This window comes from Macrobrachium rosenbergii, chromosome 25 (genome assembly GCF_040412425.1).
Source record: "Macrobrachium rosenbergii isolate ZJJX-2024 chromosome 25, ASM4041242v1, whole genome shotgun sequence".
NCBI lineage: Eukaryota > Metazoa > Arthropoda > Malacostraca > Decapoda > Palaemonidae > Macrobrachium > Macrobrachium rosenbergii.
This window is the reverse complement of record NC_089765.1, coordinates 10,981,268-11,006,963: the sequence shown is the minus strand read 5'-3', so window position 1 is coordinate 11,006,963 and position 25,696 is coordinate 10,981,268. Positions and strand designations below refer to the sequence as shown.

Genomic DNA, 25,696 nt, shown 5'->3' with positions numbered 1-25,696 from the left:
TATATTATATATATATATCATATATATATATCATATATATATATATATATATATATATATATATATATATATATATATATATATATATATATATGTATGTATATATATATATATATATATATATATATATATATATATATATATATATATATATATATATATATATATATATAATATATAACTATGACGTACACGTGAGGATGCTGGTCATACAATAAACTGGAGTTTGACTGAAATAAGGTTTCACGGAAGATCTAATCTCGAGACCCACTCTTCAGCGGGTACGCCCACGAGACTGGGCGCGGATGGGAACCAACGAGGACTAAAAACCGCGATGGACTGACCCCTTCCATCACTGGACAGCCGCCATTTAGAAGAAGAATTAACTGATTGATTTATGGCCGGTGAAAGTGGCGTCACAACATCAAGGTTATGGACGCCGTTTTCCAATACCACTGACCCGCGACATTTTTACACCTGCCATGTTCAGTATGAATTCGTTCTTTGCCAACTGTCCACATTTAACGGCGATCAGGACTGCTGTGCTGTCAATCGAAATACACAGTTTTGTCGCGTGGCCTTTTCAGCTCTCTCTCTCTCTCTCTCTCTCTCTCTCTCTCTCTCTCTCTCTCTCTCTCTCTCTCTTCTCTCTATATATATATATATATATATATATATATATATATATATATATATATATATAGAAATAATCAACACACAATCACGTGTGGGACAGAAATAAATCTCTGACTCACATCAGGATCAACCCAGGTCTATATATGTGCGTGCGTGTGTGTGCAAGGGAATAGCTTGTATTGAAAAATTATTTATTTATATATATATAATTATATATACATACATACATATATATATATATATATATATATATATATATATATTTATATATTTATATACATATATATATATATATATATATATATATATATATATATATATATATAGAAAAAGTTCATTGATTTAAATGGTTGTGTGACTAATAAGCGCGCAAATACTGCATTTTAGTCCAAAACCTGAATCAATTATGCAGCCAAATCACTTTCCCACCTACGCTGACCTAATTAAAAAGGACTAAAGTTACAGTTTAGCCAAATAAACTCTTAAAGAATAATGATGGTAGCTTCAGTGAGATTAGGTATTTATGTATATATATATATATATATATATATATATATATATATATATATATATATATATATATATATATATACATAAATATATATATATATATATATATACATATATATATATATATATATATATATATATAAATATAAATCTATATATATATATACATATATAAATACATACATAAATATAAATATAATATATATATATATATATATATATATATATATATATATAGAGAGAGAGAGAGAGAGAGAGAGAGAGAGAGAGAGAGAGAGAGAGAGACGGGTAAACCTAATACGAACTGACCTAGAACCACACACACGCACAAACACCCACACTGAAAATACCAGCCTGGCACTCACTTCCTTGGACTTCCAAGCCCTCTTGCATCGGCAGAGGGAAGGACGCCGAGGCTGGTGGAAGGCAACACGGCCGTTATCATCCCGCAGAAGAGACGGAGCATCCTCGTCTTATTTAGTACAGACGCAATGCGGATGCCATAACGCTTCTCGATTGCTGGCAAAAAATGCTGTTTCTGCCGCTGGTAGGCGATCACACATACAGGCGGGAGTCGTTTTTCTTATGGCCGGTTTGTTCCGGCGGTAATTGAAATTTCCTTTTCTCGAACTTCTGGTTTCTTTGTCTCTAAAACATAAAATTTAGTTCCAGTGAATAGTGGCAGAATAGAGTATAGAATTTAGGCTAAAGGTCAAGCACTAAGACCTACGAGGTCATTCAGTACTACGTTCCTGCGGTAATGGAAATTTCCTTTTCTCGAACTTCTGGTTTCTTTGTCTCTAAAACATAAAATTTAGTTCCAGTGAATGGTGGCAGAACAGAGTACGGAATTTAGGCTAAAGGTCAAGCGCTAAGACCTACGAGGTCATTCAGTACTACGTTCCTGCGGTAATGGAAATTTCCTTTTCTCGAACTTCTAGTTTCTCTCTCTCTCTCTCTCTCTCTCTCTGAAACATAAAATTTTGTTCCAGTAAATAGTGGCAGAATAGAGTATAGAATTTAGAACAAATGCCAAGGGCTAAGATCTACGAGGTCATTCAGCGCTATGTTCCCGCGGTAATGGCAAGTTCCTTTTCCCAAACGTCTAGCTTTTTTCTAAACATAAAATTTAGTTCCAGTGAATAGTGGCAGAATAGAACACAGAATTTAGGACAAACACCAAGCGCTAAGACCTACGAGGTCATTCAACGCTAAAATGGAAATTGACAGTAAGAAGGTTTTAAAGGTGTAGCAGGAGGAAAACCTCGCAGTTGCACCATGAATCAATTGTTAGGAGAGGGTGGAAAGTAAGATGGAAGAAAAAGAATATGAACGGAGATACAGTAAAAGGAATGAAAGGTGTTGCAGCTAGGGGCTTCACGCTTCACAGAACCACGAATAATGTCTACAGTGCACCGCATGAAGTCCAGTGAACAGCGGTGAATTAATTTGAATAATCATCATGAACCACTGGGTCACATTTCTTCAAGATATTTTTAACGCATTCAGCAAGTTATTAATGGAGAGAAAACTAATTCACGGAGAGAAAATGAATTCGTGGAGAGAGAATGAATACAAGGAGAAAATGAATTCACGGAGAGAAAATGAATTCATGGATAGCAAATGAATTCATAGAGAGAAAATAAATTCATAGAGAGAAAATGAATTCAAGAGAAAATGAATTCACGTAGAGAAAATGAATTCATGGAGAGAAATGAATTCACGTAGAGAAAATGAATTCATGGAGAGAAATGAATTCACGTAGAGAAAATGAATTCATGGAGAGAAAACGAATTCAAGGAGAGAAAATGAATTCAAGGAGAGAAATTGAACTCAAGGGGAGAAAATTAATTCAGAGAGAGAAAAGTTGAAATTATAGTCTTAACACTGCTCTAACTTTCCACTTCCTTTTATTCTTAAACTGATTCACTTGCCATTGTGTGAGTTGATACGTAAACAACTTATACAGTAAACTTTTAACGATGAGAAAAAGTAGGGGGGTGAAACACCAATGCAATATATTGCACTCATAAGAACTGTTTTCAGACCAGCAGTGTAACAAAACTTCATTGCCATCAGATTAAAAAGAGTTGATGTCAAGTGTCATCATATTTCTTTTAGACCAGATTTGTAAGAGAGAGAGAGAGAGAGAGAGAGAGCTTACAGCTTGAGTTTCTCAGATGTAGTGGACGATATCAATAATCCCGGATTGTCTTTGACGATTGCTTCCAGGCGGCTCATCATAAAACCAGGAAAATATGATTCAATTTCTTGCTTATTTTAGTATTTCTTTTTCTTCTTCTTCTGCTTATTCTTATTATTATTATTATTATTATTATTATTATTATTATTATTATTATTATTATTATTATTATTACTGTTCAGTAGATGAACCCTATTCATATGGAACAAGCCCACCACAGGGGTCATTGATTTGAAATTCAAGCTTCCAAAGAATGTTATGGTGTTCATTAGAAAAAAGTAAGAGAAGGTAAGGGGCAAAACAATTTAATAAATGAATAAATAGATAAAAATGTATTAAAATGCAAGAAGAATAGTATTAGGGTAGTAATGCATTGCATCTCCTCTTGAACTTTTCAAGTTCCAATTGGGCGACATCCTCAGGGAGGCTGTTCCACAGTCCAACGGTGTGAGGAATAAAGGACCTCTGGAACGGAGAAGTTCGACAGTGAGGCACATTTACTGCATATTGGTGCTTCTGCTGTTCAGCAAATCTGGTTGCTCTCGGCATGAAAAAGGGATGAGGGATCAGTTATGAATGTGAAAGACCTTTGTTAAAAGAGAAACCTACCACCACGAACCACTCTGTCTAAAAAGAGATAAATCTCTGGCAGAAGCAGACATCCACACCAGGCAAGAGTATTCTAGCGGTCTAGAGCGAACTAAGAACTGATGCACTATTTTGAACCTTATGGATAGATTTAAGTGATACTAAATAGCTTCCTCTAAGACCAGAAATTTGTAAAAGTAAACAAGCATTACTTTGCAGAAAACTTTTTAGCTTTCTGGACAGTCTCTATCAGATATCAGTCAGAGGCTAAAAGGAGACAGACAGCGCTAATGATATTCTGTGGCAGCCACAGACATCAATATTGATAACTAAAAATCAATACGATTTGCCTACTAAAAGTATTCACATAGCCTGGAGAGAGAGAGAGAGAGAGAGAGAGAGAGAGAGAGAGAGAGAGAGAGAGAGAGAGAGAGAGAGAGAAAATTGACCTTAAATTACTCAAGTGAGTTCACAAGAATTCACTCTCTGTTTGATGTTGCTTTCAGTGCCAAGAAAAAAATAAAAAAAGGGACGTTTCATTTTTTCTACAAAAAGTTCCTTTTTGAAATGATTTCATGAAAATCTTGACTTTTATCAACTATGCAGCTGCAAAATTTTACCTGCCCCTGGTTTTTATGCTGTATTCATCTCAATTTTATACCGAAGACACCGTATTCCGTGTATATTAGAATCATCTGTTGACTGAATGTTGCACACCTTTCAAAAATAACTTTAATCCTTGAAACTTAATCCTGAAGTCGCCGAGGAGAGGAGAAAAGGGCCGTCGACTAGAATAAGTAAGTGGAAAGAAACTCGAATAATTTTTCATTATTCCTAAGAGGCTTGCCTGAATGGAAAAAGAGGAAGTATAGACTGATTCAAAGCCTTGATAAAAAGATATTAGCTGTTAACAATGCCATTAACTTTAATGGAAATATCTTTAACCGCCTCAGATCACCTTTTCAAAAACTAATGCAATACTTCAACACCAATGTAATTGCAGAAGCTGTTTCCAAATTCTCTTTTAAGAACTGCTTTCATTTGTGGTAATATCACAGCAAAGAAGATAAATAATGGGCTAGATTCCTGGCAATTTTACCTACTTTTCCCCCGTTTATTTTTTTTTCTAAATATAGTGTAAACTGACGTCATTTCCGTTGTTTTGTTAATATTTTGCTTATTCCATTTTTCCAGTCGTTGTAAAATGCGAGTCATCAACTCAGCATTTTAGATAAAGACATTGATTTACCTTTCGTACAAGCATTGATATTTTCCATCAGCATTTTGAATTTCCCTTCAAATAACTGGTCGTACTTATTCAGACACACACACACACAGCAACTATAAACAAGTAAATCGAGTTTTCCGTCCGGTGGTGGCCTCAGCCACGGCCCATAAAACTCTTCGCCGCGGCCCATGAAACTCAGCCACGGCCCGGTGGTGGACTATGTTGTTGGTACATAAAGCGCTGCCAGTAGTACGATTATGGCTAACTTTAACCTTAAACCAAATAGAAACTACTGTGGCCAGAGGGCTGCAATATGGTATGTTTGATGATTGGAGGGTGAATGATCAACATACCAATTTGCAGCCCTCTAGCCTCAGTAGCTTTTAAGATCTGAGGGCGGATAGAAAAAGTGCGGACGGACAGACAAAGTCGGCACAATAGTTTCCTTTTACAGAAAACTAAAACTGACATACACATTTATTTACAAATACCTTCATAAGGACGAACATACACCACAGACTTCGCCCTAACCACGCTGGAAGTCTCATAAAAATGAGTGAGTTCGATGATGAAGAGCCGATATTAATAAGTTCCATCGGAGGCGCTGCTTTAGGTTGAAATAAACGACCAGCGGGTATCTTCAGATCTTGCCCTTGATGGAGAACCACTGAAAATGTTCCACGTAAATACCCAAGGCTATAGAAATAGAGAGACAGAGAGGAAGTGGTACATAGTTACGGGCAATCCTTTCTCTAAATTCTATATATCTGACTGCAATCACTAATTTGTTCAACAAGCAGTTGCATAGAGAGAGAGAGAGAGAGAGAGAGAGAGAGAGAGAGAGAGAGAGAGAGAGAGAGAAACTAACCTTAAATTACTGAAATGAGTTCAGAAGAATTTACTCTCAGTTGGGTCCTGCTTTCAGTATCAAGGAAAAACAAGCAAAAAATGCGCCGAAGTTTCTTCGGCGCAATCGAGTTTTCTGTACAGCCGCTACAGCGTATAATCAAGGCCACCCAAAATCGATCTGTCTTTCTGTGGCCTCGATATAATACTGTATGAGCCGTGGCCCATGAAACTTTAACCACTGCCCGGTGGTGGTCTATCCTATATCGCTGCAGGGAGCACGATTACGGCTAACTTTAACCTTATATAAAATAAAAACTAATGAGGCTAGAGGGATGGAATTTCGTGTGTTTGATGACTGGAGGGTGGATGGTCAACATACCAATTTGCAGCCCTCTAGCCTCAGTAGTTTTTAAGATCTGAGGGCGGACAGAAAAAGTGCGGACAGAATAAAGTGCGGACGGACAGACAAAGCCGGCACAATAGAAAATTAAAAAGAGATGTTTAATTTTTCCTTTCTTCGTAAAACTGATTCCAAGTGAATCTCCAAGCCAAAAGCTGCACTGAAAGAAATTATCAGAATATGTCGTTTCATAGGCAACACATTCATGTCACATTCTGGATACTTCTGGAACGTTAAAAGTAGATTTGACACTACTGAACTCACAAGAACCTTGAGTTAAAATCTTCAGAGCACAGCCAACATTGCCCAAACTTTTCAGCACTGGCCCTTTTCACATTAGTAACTCTCGGGTTCAGCTACTAAGAGACCTTGAACATTAATCTTTACAGTATGTAACCTTTGTGTTATTTTACAGTATACATACAAACATACATACATACATACATACATACATACATACATACATGCATACATAATACTTACGTACAAACAAACATTCTATATAGCTACCCCATCCTAGAACTTAAGTTCTCATTCTAGAACTTAATCTTTACAGCACGTAATCTTTATGTTGTTTCACAGTATACATACATACATAATACATGCATAGACACAAACATTCTATATAGCAACCTCACCCCAGAACTTGCTAAGAAATTGTCCAGCGCTTATCATTATGTTATCGAAGAACTTAGACATCCAATGACCCAAGAAACACAAGCTGCAATGGGAATGTAGCTAAACCAAAACGCTGCAGCAATGCAGGTGCTTCTGTCATGCATGAAAGAACCCATAACTTGAATTATTCTCAAAAAATCTAATGTTATGGAAAATAAGAGCTGGAAAAGAGACAACACAAACGCAATACTGAACGTGTACGCACAATCGAATAACTTCCGCAGCGCTACAGTAACTGGCACTTATTGTTAAATACCCTGGCACGGAATGGCACTGGGAAGCATAACCGGAGGGTGGGAAGTGGGGAGGGGGGGGGCGACTCAACTAAAAGAAACTTCAATGAAAGAAGATAAAAGAAGTTCCATTAGCAGCAATCTTAGAAGTTTTGAGGTCTTCCGCTTCTTACTGTTATCATAGACCACTTATGTCATTAATTTGGCAGCAGACCCTCTTTTAAACAGGTTCTATTGAATATTATTGCTGCTTCAGCTGCATTTATTTTGTAAAGACTTTTTCTGTTTTCCATATTGCGGACTTCTCTTCAGTGGAGGTGCGTGCTAACAGCTCGCCTATATTTGTCATTTCATGGGGGAAAAGTCAAAATCTGGATTATTATTATTATTATTATTATTATTATTATTATTATTATTATTGTTATTATTATTATTATTATTATTCAAAAGATGAAACCTATTCATATGGAACAAGCCCACCAAAGGGGCCACTGGCTTGAAATTCAAGCTTCCAAAGAATATTAAGGTGCTCGTTAGGAAGAAGTAAGGGGAGGTGAAGGGAAACGCAAAAAGAAGAGGTCTCTCTTCTTAAAAAAAAAATTATTAAATTAATAAAGAGATAGATATATACATAGATAAAATGATTTCACGAGGAAAGTACTTCCACATTTATGTCTGATTGGTTGTTTGTCTTTAAATACGATAAACAAATTAAATAACTGTAAAAAAATTCAATGAGCACGTTTTGAAACTTATGTAAACTTGAGCATAAAAACACTGTGTTAAAACAAGGGTGGAAAAATGCAAGGGCATCGCAATTAGACATCCCTAATATCGCATCACTTTTCGCACAAAGCTCATTTGCTGGCAAAAAATGGAGGCGGCATGAACTTCGTCAAAGCCTGCACACGGGCACATATATGTAAATATATATACAATAATTATTAACCATATATATTCTGGTATTGACATTAATAAAGCATGCAAATGCAAATGTAATATATATATATATATATATATATATATATATATATATATATATATATGTGTGTGTGTGTGTGTGTGTGTGTGTGTGTGCCAGCGCTAAGTACAAACGCCCGCACTCGAAGGTAATATGTACGGCAGAGTCGGTATCAACTTACACATCTCTCGACAGCCTAGTGGTAGAGCGCCAGTCACTGAATTCAGAGGTAACTGCCGTCAGTGGGTCGAGTCCATCAAGTGACTAGACACCTACCAGTTACAATTCCCCTTTGCTATCATTTTCGAGGTAGAGCAAATTGGATTTTGAATTGTACATCGTGTTAGAATAGGCAAACAGGAGAGTGACTTGTTTAGAAGGTATGTACGGAAAAAATTAGGTGCAAAGTTATGCGATAAAAAAAAAATAATAGTAGTGAATGGAGAGAGAAATGAGGTAAAGGGCTTCAGACTTGCAATTCATAATAATAATAATAATAATAATAATAATAATAATAATAATAATAATAATAACAACAACATTAAATACTTCAATAAATTACCAACTGGAGCCATCCCCTGAGAGGTCATTGGACAAAGAGCCCAAGTAAGGTTGGCCTCGTGGCTTCTCTCCCACTTTTCTATAGGTAGTGAGTCTCTCGGAGACTCTATTGAGCTCTAGGGATGAAAGTTTCATTCTCTCATGGGTACTCATAACTCTTCATCAGGCCAATTACTCCCACAGTTACTTTGTGAGAATCTGTTGTCCTGAGAGGAATCGGTTCAAGACCCAACCATTTCCTTGTGCTCATAAGGTTTGGAATTCCCTTGATATTTCAATTTTCCAAACTACTGCAACGTTTCTTCCTTTGACGTGTTTTTTTTTTTTTTTTTTGCCATAACCCTAGGTTAGGTTAGGTTAGGTTAGGTTAGGTTAGATGGTCCTCTCTGATTAATTTGAGTGTGGGAAACATAATGAGATTATTTTCAAGATAATTCTATGTCTAGTTTTTAAGATATGGCGTCCCGCTTTTTTCAGGGAAAGGTCTCGGTACTCGGGTACATCTCGGGTAAATGCAGCCGGGTGGTCAAAGTCGCTTTCTATCTTTTTTTTTTTTTCTTTTAACCAAGCGACGGTTTGAAACCTGCCGAGGACGAAGCACTTATCAGTTACAATTCCCCTCGGGTGTAAGTTATTCTCAGGGTAAGCATTCGATATTAAACGATATTTGTGGCTTAATATTAGTATGTATTACTGTAGGTATGTATGTGTATATACAGTGTAGTATATAAATAAAATATAATATATATATATATATATATATATATATATATATATATATATATATATATATATATATATATAAAATTTGTGTGAGGGGGGCAGGAACTGTGCATGGCTAAATCACATATAATAATGGATATTGAATAACAAGTGGAAATAACAGAACGATCCCTGAGTAGAGAAAATGAAACCAATAATAATGCTGAAAATAAGAGACAACGATGATATTCGAGACGAGGGCGCAGAAAATACTGAAACAATAAAAAAGATAACACTAAATAACGAACAAAGAAACAAAGCAAGCGCGGGAAGAAAACGGGAAACGGCTGCAGGCGTTAGGAGAAAAGTGGACCATAAAAGAAGCCTTATTACTTTTAAGCGAATTGGCCCACTACCGCCCTGCGACCCATACTGGGCCATTTGCATTTGCTCATATTCCTTTTCCGTCTCGCCGGCGACTCGAAACGCAATTACGCTAAGCCCCCCGCCCCCCAAAACTTAGGCATTACGACAGGCGTCGGCGTGGAAATGGCCCAGTTTGTAAAAAGGCAGTCTCGGAAGAAGCGTCCGAGAACTGCGGCTGTATTTGTTGATGTCTAGATGAATGTTTAGCTGCATTGGAGCAATCCAGTCGAGAATTTAGGGAATGGTAACCGTGTGCATTCTAAGAGGGTAAGTCTCATAAGAGAGAAAGTAACCATATATATACACATATATATATATATATATAATTTATTTATATATATATATATATATATATATATATATATATATATATATATATATATATATAATATATATATATATATATATATATATATATATATATATAATTTTTATATATATATATGGAGAGAGGAGAGAGAGAGAGAGGTTTGAGAGAGAGGTTTATATGTGTGTATATATATATATATATATATATATATATATATATATATATATATATATATATATATACACACACAGAGAGAGAGAGAGAGAGAGAGAGAGAGAGAAGAGAGAGAGAGAGAAATTTTAGGAACGATATAACGTTTGCCTTCAAGACAACAGAATTCTGACCACTAGACATGCAGACCATACCTCGAACATCACATATGGTTGCCTTTAAAACAACCATAAATTCTTAATTTGAATGTACAAACACCTTGTGTCTAGCATCACGCTTCTTCCTTGGAAAAACCTAATCTATTCGCAACCAGTAGCAGACTTCAGATAGAATGAAGATATTCCATCACTCCTTCACGGGATTATGGCTTTTAACACCCAAATTTGTATCATTCTCTCTCTCTCTCTCTCTCTCTCTCTCTCTCTCTCTCTCTCTCTCTCTCTCTCTCTCTCTCTCGGCTTCTTTTCTCCTTTACACGAAAAATTCCAACGGGTGCAAAATGAGCCAAATCCCGGCGGAAAACGCACCATCGAATTCCCCAATATTCTGACCCCTAAAAATCAGACGAGAATTTTACTCAATTTGAAAGAGCGCCGACTTTTACGGATTTGCCAGTTAAATCTATGGCACTAGTTTTAATATTCAAAATTCAATTCGAAAAATAATTTTGATGACTCTTCACTTTTATGATAATCTATGCCACAATTTTAATATTCAAAATTCAATTCAAAAAATAATTTGGACGACTTTTCACTTTCATGATAATTTATGGCAAGAGTTTTAATATTCAAAATTCAATTCAAAAAATCATTTTGATGACTTTTAATTTTTATGATAATCTATGGCACGAGTTTTAATTTTCAATTCTCAATTTTTGACTTTTCACTTTTATGATAATCTATGGCGCCGATTTTGATATTCAAAATTAAATTTTACTTTCATGATAATTTTGCCAGTTCAAAAATCATTTTGATGGATAATCTATAGCACGAGTTTTAATATTCAAAATTCAATTCAAAAAATAATTTTGATGATTTTTCACTTTTATGATAATCTATGGCACAATTTTAATATTCACAAAAAATAATTTGGATGACTTTTCACTTTCATGATAATTTATGGCAAGAGTTTTAATATTCAAAATTCAATTCAAAAAATCATTTTGATGACTTTTCACTTTCATGATAATTTATGGCAAGAGTTTTAATATTCAAAATTCAATTCAAAAATCATTTTGACTTTTCATTTTTATGATAATTTTCAGTTTTTATCAAAATTAATTCAAAAATAATTTTATGACTTCATTTTTATGATAATCTATGGCACGAGTTTTAATATTCAAAATTCAATTAAAAAAATAATGTTGATGACTTTTCACTTTATGATAATCTATGGCACGATTTTAATATTCAAAATTCAATTCAAAAAATAATTTTGATGACTTTTCACTTTCATGATAATTTATGGCAAGAGTTTTAATATTCAAAATTCAATTCAAAAAATCATTTTGATGACATTTCATTTTTATGATAATCTATGGCAAGAGTTTTAACACTTAAAATTCAATTTCAAAAATAATTTTGATGACTTTTCACTTTTATAATAATCTACGGCGCGAGTTTTAACATTTAAAATTCAATTTAAAAAATAATTTTGATGACTTTTCACTTTTATGATCATCTAAAGCAGGAGTTCTAATATTCAAAATTCAATTCAAAAAATCATGTTGATGACAAGCGTAACGGATAATGGAAAAAGCAGAAGAAGAATAAGATGGAGAAACGAGCGAATAGAAGGGGGACTTATGAGATAAACTTAGTGGAAAAGAAACCTCGTGAAACCCAGGAACAAGAGCCAGAGAATGTTCGAGAAGACAGAACGAAAGTAGGTGGATAATTTTAGGAAGAAATAATATAAGAAACTCCACTTGGTCAATCTTAAGCAAACTGAGGAGCGATTGGATGAGAAAGAACTTAGACCAAAGGCCAAGCGCTGTGACCTATGAGGTCATTCAGCGCTGCAATGGAAATTGAAAGTAGAAAGGTTTGAAAGGCGTAACAGGAGGAAACCCTCGCAGTTGCACTATGAAATAGTTGTTAGGAGATGGTGGATAGCATAATGGAAGAAAGAGAATATGAATGGAGGTGGAGTAAATGGAATGCATGAAGAGAATATGAATGGGGGTGGAGTAAAGGGAATGCATGAAGAGAATATGAATGGAGGTGGAGTAAATGGAATAAATGAAGAGAATATGAATGGAGGTGGGTGGAATGCAAAATATGAATGGGGGTGGAATAAAGGAATGCATGAAGAGAATATGAATGGAGGTGGAGTAAATGGAATAAATGAAGAGAATATGAATGGATGTGGAGTAAAGGGAATGCATGAGGAGAATATGAATGGGGGTGGAGTAAAGGGAATGCATGCAGAGAATATGAAAGGGGGTGGAGTAAAGGGAATGCATGAGGAGAATATGAATGGAGGTGGAGTAAATGGAATGAATGAAGAGAATATGAATGGAGGTGGAATAAAGGGAATGCATGAAGAGAATATGAATGGGGGTGGAGTAAAGGGAATGCATGAAGAGAATATGAATGGAGGTGGAGTAAAGGGAATGCATGAAGAGAATATGAATGGGGTGGAGTAAAGGGAATGCATGAAGAGAATATGAATGGAGGTGGAGCAAAAGGAATAAATGAAATATGAACGGAGGTACAGTAAAAGGAATGAAAGGGTTTGTAATGCCTACAGTGCACCGCCTGAGATGCACTGACGGCACTACACCCCTCCGAGAGAAAACAATAGGGAGGAAATACGATACTGCAGCCTCATTATGCCAATACTGATCGACTTCAGATACCAATTCCCTGTCCCATATTCGCGGGTCATTTGTATTCACCTGCATTCCGTTCTAAGTCCCTGGACTCTAAGACACAGTGCAGGGCTGAGCAGTGCCAAATTTGATAGTGGAAGGAACCAACAATGTGTATATATTATATATATATATAATTATTACTTATATAAACAAAAATATAAATATACATGTGTGTGTATGTCTGGTTATAATCACATCAACATGTGATTAGTTTACCACGCATCACCACAGGTTAAAGAAATAAGTGGTTGGGTGTTGGTCCTGACCGGTTTCGACTTTATTCCAAAGCCATTAACTTAGAGATAAAGACGAAACAGGTCAGGGCCTACATGCAGTCTCTCATTTATTAACCTGTGGTAAAGTGTGGTATGTGTATTATATACAGTAATATATATATGCATATATATACAGTACATGCATATATATATATATATATATATATATGAGATTTTTTATCACACCATGATTTATATACAATCATGAAGCTACAAATGTCGCTTAATATCAAATTCACTCTACCTTGGGAATATCCTCTCTTGATAGTTCAGTGGTAACGTCGACTGGAGTTGCTGGGTAAGTTCTGTGTCGAGGGATCGTGACCCGGCAGTACCAATCTAATTATTATCACTTATAAATTCCTCTTCGGTGATAATTCTCCATCGGGGATATTCCCGAGGTAGCGTGAATTTGATATTAAGCGGCATTTGTAGCTTCATGATTATTTTATATATATATATATATATATATATATATATATATATATATATATATATATATATATATATATATATATTATACTCTATACACATATACATATATGCACACAAATTCTACACCACTCCCGATATATTGACGTCGAAGAAATAAATAAATAAATAAATAAATAACAAGTAAAAATGCACTTTAGTTTTCTTCAGCGCAATCGAGTTTTCTGCTTTTAGCATATAATCAAGGCCACGAAAACAGGTCTATCTTTCGGTGGATTTCAGTGTGCATATAAAACTCTCAGCCCAGCAAAACTTCAGCCAGTGGCAGCCTGTAGTGAGTAACCTGTGTTATTGGCACCTATAGTGAGTGCCAGACGCACAGTCTGGCTAACTTTAACCTAAAATAAAATAAAAACTACTGAGGCTGAGGCTGCAATTTGGTATGTTTGATGACGTTGGAGGTGGATGGTCAACATACCAATTTGCAGCCCTCACAGCCTCAGTATTTAAGATCTGAGGTCATTCAGGGCTGGAAGAGAAACTGAGAGTAAGAGGGTCTGAAAGGTGTAACACGAGGAAAACCTTTTACAGTCACACAATGAATCAATTGTTAGGAAGGGTGGAAATAAGATGGAAGAAAGATAATATGAACGGAGGTACAGTAAAAAGGAATGAAAGGGGTTGCAGCTAGGGCCCGAAGGGACGCTGCAGAGAACCTCGAATAAAGCTTACAGTGCTCAGTAAAGATTGTTACGAGAAACAAAATAAAACAGTGTTAATCATTATAACGATATGGCTTCCAAATAAAAGTTTCCTAGTTTATTTGTCAGTGTTTCAGTCTGTTTACTTCACTGGATACACCTACACCAGGTTCTCTGGATACACCTACACCAGCATCAGCGGATTACCAAAAACATAACAGATTAAAACGAAAACAAGCATAACTGGATATTCAAAACTTTCCCCCGTCCAAAAAGAACTCTGGTATGTGAGTCTGACTTCGGACACTTGAAAGTTGAGCGATTTTAGAAGCAATCCAAGAGGACAAAGAAAAAAATGGGAGAATGGGAATAAAAGGCAGAGAAACAAATCCAATATTGGACTCATTTTCACGAAAAACTAGTTAGGAGCCTGGCCGCCTGAAGAGTGTTTTTGGTTTTTTTCTTTCGTAACTCAAGCGAAGACAAATGCTTGCACAGTTATGTCACATGTGAGTGTAAGCCACCCATCATAAACACACACATACACATTCATATATATTATACATATGTGTGTGTGTATGAAAGTTTATCCTTATGCATACTAATATACAGAATGATGAACTGTGGAAGAAGAGAAAGGAGAGATGAACAATGATAATCATCATTATCCTAATCATGGCCTCCAACGCCTTTTTGAAATGCCTCCAATCATATCTTTCCTATTCATAGGAGCCCAGTTGACACTATCACGTAACTGTTCTCCCAGGGCGAAAGACATGTCCAAGCCATCTCCGTTTCCTTTTCGTCGTTATCTCATTGACATATGGAACTTCCAGCTTTTTTATTCCAAGGTCTTTTTTTTTTTTAGCCTGAAATTGTTTAGTTTTCTGCCAAATTCAGCTGCAAGAGAATCTGTACTAAATGTAAAACTGTTCCTGTACGTTTCAAAGATTTCAACCTGATTAATCCTCTAATCCTTTCTCCATCTAAGGTTATTTCATTCCTTAGTGTATATCATTATCACTTACGATTTCCTAAATTTATCATGAATTACTCAGATATTTGATGAATACTTTGTAAATCTTGTGGTGCTGAATTTTCTAAGTCTGTCCACTTTCGTTACTACAATGTAAACTTTCTCTTCGATTTCCGACCACATTTTCCATCAAAATCTATGAGAAGGGAAAACAATAAAGGTAAAATAACACCCCCTTGCAGTACCCCAAACTCTACATATTCAACGGGAATGCCAAAAATGAGAACTTTCTTAACGCTGGCCTGTGGACGCTGTTAAATGCCTTCTCTTAATAAACAGAACTCATACACTGCAACTCCGACCTTTCCATTCCTTTTACTGTACCTCCCTTCATATTATCATTCTTCCATCTGACTTTCCACCTTCCCTAGCAACTGTTTCATAGTGCAACTGCTATGAGGTTTTCCTCCTACTGCATCGTTCAAACCACTGACTCTCAATCTCCGTCCCAGCGGTAGTTGACCTCGTAGGTCCCAGAGCTTGACCTTTGGCCCAAATTCTATACTTCAATTCCAATTCCCATCCCAATTCTGCTTGTCCGTCTCTCAGCTTTCTGACAATTTTTTTTCCGCAGCTTTCTGAGAAACACCATACTGAATATCTTCATGAAAATGTTGAGTGATTTTATTTTCAGCTTAAAGGAAGCAATGACAAGTTCGTGGTCAATACCTACATCTGCTCTTCTGTAGCTCCCAAAATTACTGCGCTCTTTCTCTCTCCCCATTTATAGCGATGCGGTGTATTAAGTTCCTGTGACTGCCATCTGGAAATTTCCTGGAGTATTCATGGAAATCCTTTTTCTGGAAACCAGTGTATACCTCCGAGAGTACTTCTAATTACCAGGGCATTTGCATCACAAACACTACGAATACTACTATTAATAATAATAATAATAATAATAATAATAATAATAATAATAATAATAATAATAATAATAATAATCATAATAATAATATGTGGTGTTGAAAGCTATAGCTGCACTCAGTTTATATAGAGTTTTCTTTAACTTTCTAATAACTGATTTCAACTCTGCATGTTTGAAGGAGGGTCAACTATACACACACACACACACACACACACACACACATATATATATATATATATATATATATATATATATATATATATATATATATATACAGAGAGAGAGTAGACCCTCTTTCAAGAGAGAAATCAGTGTTAGAGAGTTAGAGAGAGAGAGAGAGAGAGAGAGAGAGAGAGAGAATATATATATATATATATATATATATATATATATATATATATATATATATATATATATATATATATATATATATATATATATATAAAATAACAAGCACATGAATCGACTACGAAGTTGTGAAGTTTGATGTCAATGCATTTCTTCCTCACTCATGCAGTTACAGGGGCTTTCTTCGAAGCTACCTGTCTCATGAGCCAACGGTTCCTTTGAGAAATAACGACAAAATTAACAATAATCAAATGAGTTGAAGAGAACGAAAACAGTAAGAAAATAATAAAGAATGATACTAGACAACATGAACGCGAGGACTGTGCAAAATCCAAGTAATGAGAAGGATAACAAAGAACAAAGTAATGAAAGATTTCAAAGACAGTACGGAAGAAAATAGACAAGAATAGAATACAGAATATAGGCCAAAGGCCAAACCCTGGGACCTATGAGGGCATTCAGGGATGAAAGGGGGAACTGACAGCAAAAAGTCTTAAAAAGTGTAACAGGAGGAAAACCTCAAAGCAGTTGCTCTGTGAACCAGTGTCAGGAGAGGGTCGAGGAAAGTAAGATGGAAGAAAGAGAATATGAAAGGAGGTAGGAAATAAACAGAAATACCCTTATCCTCTCTCTCTCTCTCTCTCTCTCTCTCTCTCTCTCTCTCTCTCTCTCTCTCTCTCCTGTGGCACAGACTCATATCGGGTCATTTGCATGCCGGCTTCATATTCCATTCCGCGTCCAGAACTCTAAAGGCAATTACGCTAACGTTCCCACTTAGGTAGGAATGACGACCAGCAGGTCTGAAAAACTGGAGAACCTGACGTTTACTCTTTTTTGTTGGCCTTTTTCTTGTTTCCTAGAATCATTTCCCTTTCTGCTTTTGAAAATGATGCATCCGCGATGCAGTAAAAAAAATGTCATTAACAAATGTCGGCAACTTATCGGACACAATCACAAACATGTTGAATACAAGTCAACGACTCGCTGGTAGGCCGTGAACAGTACTTCATACGGTTATCCAGCATTTGCCAAAGGTCTGTCTCCCCTGAAGGTCTCCGGCTTGTTTTCAACCTGTTTGTGAAATGCATGCGACAAGTTACCGACATGTGTTTACGACATGTGTAGAATAAGTCTTGTTGAGGCCAGCCACACATTCCTTATTAGCAACTGAATATGTAAACTTGAAGTAAAAATCTCACATGACAAATATGACACAACTTTAGAAAAAGGGGAATAGAATAGATCAGAATTTAGGTCAAATGCCAAGCGCTGGGACCTGTGAGGTCATTCAGCACTGAAAGGGAAACGACAGTAGGAAGGTCTGAAAGGCGTAACAGGAGGAAAGCTTCGCAGCTGCACAATGAAACAATCGTTGGAGAGGGTGGAAAGTCAGACGGAGGAAAGAGAATATGAACGGAGGTGTAGCAAAAGGAATGAAAGAGGTTTCAGCTACGGGCCTAAGGAAGGGACGCTGCAAAGACCCTTAAGTAATGCCTACAATGTACCACGTGAGGTACAATGATGGCACTAACCCCCCTACTACGGGGAGAAAAAGGGGAATAAAGAGAATGATCGGTACTCTTGGCAACAACGCCATCCGATTTTCCCAGGAGAGAAAATGATGACGATACTTTCCTCCTCCGTCGCGTCAAGATCAAATCGCAAAAGAGCGAACTGTATATGCCGCCATCAGCTGGAAGAGGGAATGTTAATAAAAACCTGGAGTCTTAAAGTTGGCCATAACTCTTATCTCGCGTGAGAATTCAGCCTCTATGAAATAGTTATGAAATCAAGCCACGAAAATATTTGAGGTCTTTTACTGTCACGAAAATATTTGAGGTCTTTTACTGTCATGCAAATATTTGAGGTCTTTTACTGTCACGAAAATATTTGAGGTCTTTTACTGTCATGAAAATATTTGAGGTCTTTTACTGTCATGAAAATATTTGAGGTCTTTTACTGTCACGAAAATATTTGAGGTCTTTTACTGTCATGCAAATATTTGAGGTCTTTTACAATCATGCAAATATTTGAGGTCTTTACAATCTTTTACTGCAAATATTTGAGGGTCATTTGACTTTCAATCAAAATATTTGAGGTCTTTTACGAAAATATTTGAGGCCATGCAAATATTTGAGGTCTTTTACTGTCATGAAAATATTTGAGGTGTTCTACTGACCTTGGTTGCGCTTGTTTTTTTTTTCTGTCTTTTCCTTTATATCTGAAGGGCCGTGACAGTTCTGGCGATATTGTGTTCTGGGTATTTACATACGCGCTGAGGATCACCTGAGTCTGAACAATTATTTTTCCTTGCTCTGCAACAATCTCATTTAAAAAGGGAAAGAGCTACAAGTTTTAGAGCCCAAATAGGGAAAGCCCCTAGTAAGGAAAAATGAGTGCAGAAACAAATCATAAACAACATAAGAGAAGCAACTAAACTAACAAATAAAGAGTCGTGTAAGCCTGCTCGATAGAAATGCATTTAAACCCAGTCTGAACCTCTGAACTTCAACGATCCACCCACACGACAGGAAAGAGCATTGCATAATTCTGTCACGGCTGGAACAAAGCTACTGGGAAACTTTGATGTTGAACCTCACAAAAATAAAAGGGCAGAACTGTTAGAGTCAACTGCATCTCTAACACTACGACAGGGAGGTGGTCTGGGAACATCTCAAGTCAAAATCTGTTGCCTCTCGGGCGGACGTCAGCAACCATCCAGCGGACAGTCTCATTATTCGCCCCTTGACGGGAGGGCGAACGCTGGTCCCTAAGATTACGAGGCCAACACGTTGCCAACTGTACTAGCAAAGAACGACAACAGTTACGAAAAACTTTATAAACCCTCCCGCCCTAAAATGGACAACTGCAGTATCTGCAAAATTTTCGAAATTGGGTTACACAAGTTACTGCAGCATGCAATATGAACTAACTGAAAGACAGTGGAATGACAACTTTAATGAGACTTAGTTTTCATGGCAAAATATGTAAATTTTTACGCCAACCGAAGAAGAAGTGAACCTGGTATGTTTCTCAAACGTTTGAATTTGCTGCATATAACTGAAGAAACAGTCAATGAAAAGATCTCGGTTGTGGGGTGGATCCTATGTCACAACCCTAATTATAATCCTGCTTTAAATTTTCTTATGCTTCATTTTCATCCTCGCAATTTTCACCATACTCTGCCTTTGGCTACAACCCTGTGAAGTTACGTAATCTCAAGTCAACAATCGGTATATGTGATCGATATAAATAATGCAACAACATCTGCGTAAGCAATCAGCTTGTTTTCTAGGCCAAACGGCAGACCACCTGCGTGTGTTGTCAACAACTTGTTTCTCTCTCTTTCTCTCTCTCTCTCTCTCTCTCTTCAGATACCATATTTGAAAGCAGACCGAAATACCTTTGCTTAGGCGCCGCTTCTAGTCTAGCTACGATACACGATAATAAGCATCGTTCTTTATTCATTGTAGGGAAATCGTGGGATTAAGTCCCAATAAGTCTTTCATGATCGAATTATTTCTTTTTGACGTAGCGGCCGCCATCATCAGGAAGTTCTGTCTTTCCAAGGAAACATTCTTAATCCTGGACAAGTTTTGGGTTATGGTACAGGAATTGTATTGAACATTCAACTTAGTAATTTCAGCGCGATATTTCTGGGAGTTCTTATTGTCTTCTGCGTTTTACTGCTCAAAGTCCCTTTCCATTCATACGGATACTTTCTGTACGATCCTTAAACATTAAGATGGTATGGCAATGTTCTTCTTGAAATAATGCAAGAGGAAAAACATCTCGGTTTTACACTGTAGTCAATCGGAGCTGGGATTTCCCTTCAAGATCTAGGCTTTACTTTCATTACGCATTCATTCTAATATAATAACTTTATCCTATTTATTGCCACAAACACAACTGCAAGCAAAAGGTCAGCTCAAAGTGATGACGCAATGCGTAGGTATACGAAGAACCATAAAGACCTTATTTTTAATGTACTTTTATTAATTTTTGGCCAAATAACTCATCTTTTTTTCCCTTACCAAGTACTGCGCAATATTCTGACGCAACAGTATAAATAATATTCGGCATTTTCCTCACTTTCGAGTTTTATATTTCAATATGGCAAAAGTTACTGAATTTGCTGTAAGGAGAATTCTCTTAAAGTTCTATCAAAAGACTCTTTCTTTTCCCGTATTTTCTTGTTTATGCACGCTGGGGGGAGAGAGAGAGAGAGAGAGAGAGAGAGATTACTTCCTAGTACCTTCTTGAGAGAGAGAGAGAGAGAGAGAGAGATTACTTCCTAGTACCTTCTTGTTTGCGTACGCTGCAGAGAGAGAGAGAGAGAGAGAGAGAGAGAGAGAGAGAGAGAGAGAGAGCACTTCAGTATCTTCCTGTTACCGTACACTGTAGAGGCTTGTTACTCCCCCCTGTTATCAAGCTACCAGGCGCAGAGAGAGAGAGAGAGAGAGAGAGAGAGAGAGAGAGAGAGAGATCGAATAAATATTAACAAACAGTAAAAAGCAGAAACCCCCATTTCCTCCCTCCTTCAGAGCCTAAGAGAATTCGGGCGAGGAATCAGTGCCTTGCGACCTGCTGCATCATCTAATCTTGTCTTTACTGCCGGGGATACGGGGAAATAGCCCGGGGACATGACCACACCGCAAACGAGGCACCAGGCACAGGTCGTGGACGCAGGACATTTCGTCTAAACGCAGCCATTTCTGGCTATTTTTTAGTCGTAGCCACAACGGAGTGTAGCCTATGAGTGTAATAATGTAATTGTATGTAATTCTATTTATGTATGTGTTGACGGGGAAAACATATATGATGCCGTTCGTTCGATAAATTTATAACCGAAAAAATGAGGAAATGTGTAAGTTTTGTCCAAATTCAGCAATTTATCGCTATGTTTAGCAACGCAAATACAACGCAATGTATGTAATTGCATTTATGTTTGTAGCTGACATGGACAAAATCTTCACTGAAATATGGTAGCATTCAATATAGTGCAGTTCGCTTTATTTTAGAACCGGGAAAAAAGTGGAGGAAATAAAGAATAAGTCGCATCAGACTTCTTCCGTGTCTACTGTACACCATTGCCTGAATGTCGAAAGAATTATTGCTTAGAACTTCTCAGTTCCAGAGGTCCTTTATTCATCCCTACTGAGGAATCGGTGCAACTGGGAGCCCAGAGCTTCAAGCCAAGATACAATGCATTTGCTACCCTAATACGAATCAACCCGTATTTTATTATTTTATTGCCATTTTTATTTATTTGTTAATTTATCTGTTTTTCTTGGTTTTTAATATTTTGCTGACATTTTTATTTATTTGTTAATTTGTTTAACTAATAACTGGCCTCCTCTTTCCGTATTTCCCATCACCTTCTGTTGCTACTTTCGAATGAACACCTTAATATTCTTAGGAAGCTTGAATTTCAAGTGAGTGGCCCATATGGATAGGATTCATCTTGTGAAAAATAATAATAATAATAATAATAATAATAATAATAATAATAATAATTATGTAATTGTATGTAAGTGTATTAACGTTTGTAGTTGAAATGGAAAAATATCTTGTTTAAAATACGGTATCAATCAATATAATGCCGTTCGTTTTGCTTATTTATAACCGAGAAATGTGGAAATAAGAGGCACATCCAATCAGACTCCTGCCAATTCAACTGCAAACTAGTTCCTACACATCAGAAGAACTCTGGCTTAGAAATACCCGTCTCCCACTGGCTGAATATTAATATTTAGCTAAAAAACAATTACCCTCAATACAAAAATCTCCCAGTCACTATGGGAATGTTAAAAAAAATCAAAGGGGAGGGGAGCCCAATCCATTTCAAGTCCAAAACCTGGAAAAATAAAAGGGGGTTGTAATCAGGAAGGAAGGGCATCCGTTCGTAAAAATTTGCCAAAATCAGTTACGAAATGTGCCATTCAAAACAGTGACCCCCTTTTTAGCATTCTACATTTACAATTACCTTTCAGAAATTCTTAAAAGAGCCTTTTACAACTTCCTGAATATTCTTCTTTTGTTACGTAATTAGGAACATACTTAAAACATAATCATAAGTTTTAAGGCCATCAATTTTTCTGAACCAAACACGGCTCAAATTCAGGGAGGTGCACGACCACTTACAAATTATAATTATCCCTGGATGCAAGTACTCCGCAAGGTATAGTGAACTCGATATTAAACGATATTTGTTGCTTTATATATATATATATATATATATATATATATATATATATATATATATATATATATATAAGGGGCAATGTTACGAAGGAAAGAGAAGCGACGGAGTGGTGCTAGGCCTTTCGACTTGTTGTCCTTTACTTAGCAGACAATAATTCGAAAGGCCTAGCACCTCCGTCGTTTCTATTTCCTTTATTTATATATTCATCACGCTCCATATATTCGTGATTCAGTTATATATATACAGTATATATATATATATATATATATATATATATATATATATATATATATATATATATATATATATGTATGCATATATATATGTGTATATATATATATAACTCACTATATATATATATAACTCACGTTAAAGGCCTCATTCAAAATTTATAATAAGTGTCCTTGAGAAACCAGACGTAGTAAAAAAATGTCTTGATGTTCCCGATGAGAGTACTATATGCATGTGCAAGAAAGTCTTGGAGTATAAATAAATTAAACAATTTTGGCCAAAGCAATAATTAGCCATAAAAAATTACCAATCGTATTAAACAATTCTGTCAAGATATACTCGACTAGTTAAAAGTTCTTGAAATGCATCTAAATGAGGCATCACCCTGCGACCACATCGAGATTAAGCAACCGAAACCACTTGCATATTACAAAGAAATATATATAAAATTGATTGGTCGATTTGTGGTTACTAAAACTGGCGTCACACAAATATATAAAATAATCTGTCACCTTTCGCCGTTTTCCCTCGTCGTTGAACTCACGACCAGGCAGCTACAGGCTTCAGGCTATGGTGAAGAAAAACTTTGCAGTAAAACTTTTGCGTTTTATGAGGGGTCCGAGCCTCTTGTTTTTCAAGGCGAGTCTTTCTTTTTTTTGGGGGGAAGGGCCAAAGTGACGGGAAATGTTCCCCATTTTCAACAGATGGTGCATCAGCTGTTGAGAATTGGGCAGTAACTTACTTTGCGTCATCCACATTGGTCATTCGACAGCACCGTTGCCCAAGTGCAATTGGGGAAACTCTGTTCGTTGTGTTTATTACACAGGAATTCAAATTTACACTCGATTTCTGCGGGTGATAAGTCGCGTGGCGTAGCCTAATTGTTTTTCTAACGTTTCAGTGAGTCTAAATTCTTATCTTTGGGCATGAGTCAGCATAGCAAGGCACACATAAGCACACAAATATATATATATATATATATATATATATATATATATATATATATATATATATATATATATATATATATATATATATATATATATATATATACACATACACATATACATATATATGTATAAATATATTATATACATAAATATATATATATATATGTATATATATATATATACATTATATATATGGTATAATATACATGTGTGTGTACGTACATATAAAATATGTACACAGCAATAACTAAAGTGCAAAGATTACTTGCAGCATAAAATCAAGGCCATCGAAGATAGATCTATCTTTCGGTGGTCTCGGTATAATGCTGCATGAGCCGCGCTCTATGAAACTTTAACCACGGCCCGGTGGTGGTCTGGTCCATATCGTTGCCAGAAGCACGATAATGGCTAAATTTAACCTTGAATAACATAAAACCTACTGAGGCTAGAGGGCTGCAATTATATATGTTTGATGACTGGAGGGCGGATGATCAACATAACCAATCTGCAGCCCTCTAGCCTCAGTAGTTTTAAGATCTGAGGGCGGACAGAAAAAGTGCGGACGGACAGACAAATCCGGCACAAAAGTTTTCTTTTACAGAAAACTAAAAATGGTAGAATCTGAAATAACAAAGAACCAGTTTTCCTCATTCAAAATCATAACAACCAATTCGAGTTTCAGCCAACTAAGTCTGGCACACGTTAAAAGACAGGAAATTCTCGGAGAATTTTATTGTCGATTTTAGCCATCGCAAGAACACTCCAGTGATGTTTCCCCACAAGATGAAGATAAAAATGAAAATGTGACCACAGTGTCAGTGAGCATGAGACTGAAGAACATTATTATTATTATTATTATTATTATTATTATTATTATTATTATTATTATTATTATTATTAATTAATATACTCTTATCAGAGCACTGAGCTGAATATCTGTTCTCACAGGGTAGGCCCGAAGGATTTGTTTTAGCTTGTATTGTCTTTTTTGTATTTTTTAAAAATTAAATTACAATCTCTCAAAAAGTTTCAAATTGGATTAATTGTAAATATTGAAGAACAGAGATGGATAGATGAGAAACTCGGATAGAAACCCTTCCTGTGGAACGGAACAGAATCACATTACAGAGCAATGGTTATATAAGAGCAGAAAAGAACAGGATACAGATGTCATTCAGCGCTGGAAAGGAAATTGGGAGTAGGTAGGTTCGAAAGGTGTAACAGGAGGAAAACCTCAAAGCAGTTGCACTAGGAAACAATTGTTAGAAGGTGGAAAGTCAGATGGAAGAAAGAGAACATGAACGGAGGTACAGCCAAAGGAA

General features: G+C 36.2%; 1 protein-coding gene across 6 annotated transcripts in view; it reads right to left on the bottom strand.

The window, feature by feature from the left end:
* Positions 1–25,696, bottom strand: part of Mctp (multiple C2 domain and transmembrane region protein) — a 1,033,178-nt gene that overhangs the window by 718,680 nt on the left and 288,802 nt on the right. The gene's annotated exons all lie outside the window — the stretch shown is intronic.